This window comes from Octodon degus, unplaced genomic scaffold (genome assembly GCF_000260255.1).
Source record: "Octodon degus isolate 3935 unplaced genomic scaffold, OctDeg1.0 scaffold00012, whole genome shotgun sequence".
NCBI lineage: Eukaryota > Metazoa > Chordata > Mammalia > Rodentia > Octodontidae > Octodon > Octodon degus.
Window position 1 is genome coordinate 14,706,838 of NW_004524588.1, and position 3,568 is coordinate 14,710,405.

The window sequence follows — 3,568 nt, forward strand, 5'->3', positions numbered from 1 at the left end:
CCGCGCGTCTGCGGCCGGCTCGTCCCCACCGACCGCCGGGGCTCGGGAGCTCGGCCCACACCGCGGGGGCGCGACGCCTGGCGTGCAGGGCTGTGCCGCCGAAGCTCACCGCTGACCCCGGGTGTTGCGGGGGAGGATGAGCCGCCAGAGAATCGCATCCCGAGGGAAAGTGAATCAACCAGGTCCTCTGAGAAGGGTGGCTGAAGTGTTGGAGCGAATGGAAGGGTCTCCGTGCCATCTCGGCGCTGACCTACACTAGGCGACCAGAAGGGAATTCAGGACATCATCCTCGGGACACAATTTGTGGCTTTCACTGGAGCTTGGCCGGTGCCTTTGTAATCAGCTGCTTGGTGATATTCGCACCTACCCCGCCCCCAGTGTCCTCCCCTTCCCTCCAGGGACCCTCTTCTGCTTGGGGAGCCCTAGTTAGGCTCTTGGTGGAAGTTTGAGGATGTGAATTTTATACTATCGTATTAGCCTGCCTTTGAAAAACCCGTCATCTTTCTGCAGGCAGTGTAAAAAGTGTGTCCTCCACAGCGCAGTGCATGGGCACCCGCGCACACCCGCGTGCAGGTACCCGCATGTCTGCAGGGGTACCCCCTCGACTCTGGGACAAACTTGGTAACTGCATGAAGTTTGGCTTCAACATACAAGCATTGCCAAGGCACTGATGGACTTTTCTTGGTATGTGATTTCGGAACCCTTTCTTGTGCCCGAAGATGGGCTTACGTGACCCGTTGTATGTTGGGAAATTGGAGGGAGGATTAGAAAATAACAAGAGGGAAGGAAGCTTCTGCTTAGGGTCGTGTTGATCTGGCTTCTCATAGACTTCGAAATTGTGACATGATTTAACTTTATTTTAATTCAGGGGAATTCTGTCCTTTTCTATTCGGTCTGATGCGTGCCTCATTGTGCGTTCTCGGCAGCATCTCGTGTTGCCAAGTTCAGTGGACTTTGGAGGGAACCGGACCTGTACGTTGATGGCAAAGACGAGTGGGCTAGAGTTTCTCTTTTTTTCTTTTTTCTTTGAGAAGGTCTTATTATGCAGTGCAGGCTGCACTTAAACTCAGTGTGTCCCAGGACTTCAACATAAGGACAATTGTCCTGCCTCAGCCTCCTGAGTGTTGGAATTACAGGCATGCACCGCCAGGCCTAGAACCTAAACTGAATTTAGGTTCTAGAAGGAACACTGTAACACATGTCCTGATTTCCTATTGTTCCCATCCTAAATGAAGCATCAACAAGAAAAGCCACAATGCTAAAAAAAGAAAATCAATATTGTAATGATTAAAATATTGATTACCAAAATAATTTCAAAATGTCACCATTAAACATAAAAATAAAGTAGATGGTTAGATGAAAGGCCCACAGTGGCAATTTCCAGTACTTCCTCTTCCCCTGGGTAGTTCCTGACGCCTCCTATTAACTGCTCCTGCTGGATAGCAGCCTTCATAGGGCTTTTCTGCTGCTCTGCATCTGGCGCAGGTACGTCTGCCACAGTAGCAGGTCCCGGTGCACAGAAAGGGCCTGGGATAACATGTCGACTTCGCTGCTGCTTCTGCTTGTTCTCTTGATGTTTCCAAATAAAATAATCTAGATGCAATAACTTCCAATTCAAGAGACCTGTCGGAGACACTCTTGGGGGCCTTTTACTATATAGTACTGACAAAATTGCTTAGCTAGGTCGATAAACCACCAAATATGGGAGTTTGAAAAGCGAGCTGGTTGGACGATACCTAAGTCAGTTATGTCTATAATAGACTTGAGGTGTGTGTAAGACAAGAAGAAATATCCTATAGATAGAACAATAGAAATATCCTATAGATAGAACAATAGGTGTGCAGTGACACCTAAGCTCCCGGGATACTTAGAGACGGGTGTTAACACTGTGAGAAGAGACAGCAACCTCACCCACAGAATTGCTCCTGAACACACAGAATTTCCCGATTTCCCCTCATCTCTACCAGACTTCTTGGGTTCCAGTTCACTGGGAAAGTATTTGAATTGAATATAACAGTTAATGTGTCTAATATATTCGGTCTATTCAAATTTTATGAAAATCACCAAGCTTTAAGTTGATAAACAGGCAAAAGATAGACCTAAATTTTCACACTAGAAAATAACAGTAAACAAAACAGATGGGAAATGTTCACTCTTGCAGGAATAAATGAAAATTCAAGCAGCCTTGAGGTTCCACATTGCCCCTTTAAAAATAACAGGAAAAAGACTGTTGGTGGGGGTTGGAGTAAAACAGATAAAATGTATGATGTCCGTGACATAAGTCAACTACAGGCCTTTGTGGAAACAATATCACAATATATCCATAAGGATAATCCTTGGGTTTGATCCTGTTGTCTAATTTTTTTTTTTTTTTTTTGGTACCAGGAATCGAACTCAGGGCCTCGTGCTTGCCAGGCAGGTACTGTGCCACTGAGCTACATCCCTATCCCCTAGGGGTCCCCCTAATTTTTAGGCATTTCTCATTACAGGTAGGAGAGATGGCCACATCAACATTTATTAAGTGCTGCTTTTTAAGTATAATAACAGTAATTATTGCAGTAATGATAACAGCTAATGTTTATTGTAGCCCTTAACTGTACTCTAGGCACTATATTAAACATGTTCTAAAAATTTAATTAATCCTCCCAATAACTTTGTTGGTATACTCTTTAATCCCCACTTCACAGGGAAGAAAACAACTCACACAAGTTGAATATCTTAGCTAAGTTCAGCAGTTGAGTACATTATCCAAGTTAAGCTATTCATACCCAGGTCTATCTCAAAACTGTTTTATCCATCAGTTTTGAATAACACAACCATTCTGTGGGGTAGATATTATTAATGGCTTTTTATAGAAGGGAAGCTTAAATTAGGTAGAGTGAAGGAACTTTCCCAGGAAAACACAGTTCACAAATGGTTGAGCTAGAATTTAAATCAAAACAGATTTGGCTCCAAAACCTATGTATGTATGTGTATACACATAGTTATGTGTACATCTAAATTAACATATTTTTATATATGTAATCCCATAAGTATCCTGGTTTCAACAAGTTGTTTTTTGTTTTTTGTTGTTTTTTTTTTTTTTTTTATCACTTCTACAACCCCTACCATCTCACCTCCATCACTGGGCTTCAAGAGTGAAACTCTGAAAGACAGAGCACCACAGTAGCTTGTGTCACCACGGTAGCACCCAGAATGGATATCAGTAAGTCAAAAATGTTCACTTTTCCTATTGTAGAAGGCGTATGAAGTGTAAAGCTTTACTACAGTACTTGATATAACCGAACTGAAAAGTGACATGTCTAGATTTACACCATCTTTGCTCAATAGGAAGATGACAGCCCAGAAACGTTTCCATAATTCATTTGTTTCTGATTGATCTACATTTGTGTCCTTGAAATGTAGCATAGCTTTGAGACCATATGCTTAAAGCTGTGAATGGTCCGTAGCGAGTAGAAGCAGCAACATCTTGCAAAAATAAAAAGCCAGATACACTACCTTTTGTCTCTCCTTGGCTTTCGGCCTGGCCTCTTCTCTCCTGGCCCATGAAATTTGCTCATAAGAGATA

The 3,568-nt window shown here is 43.2% G+C and overlaps 1 protein-coding gene across 1 annotated transcript in view; it reads left to right on the plus strand.

Moving 5' to 3' along the window:
• Exph5 (exophilin 5) overlaps window positions 1-3,568 on the plus strand; it is a 70,810-nt gene that overhangs the window by 648 nt on the left and 66,594 nt on the right. The gene's annotated exons all lie outside the window — the stretch shown is intronic.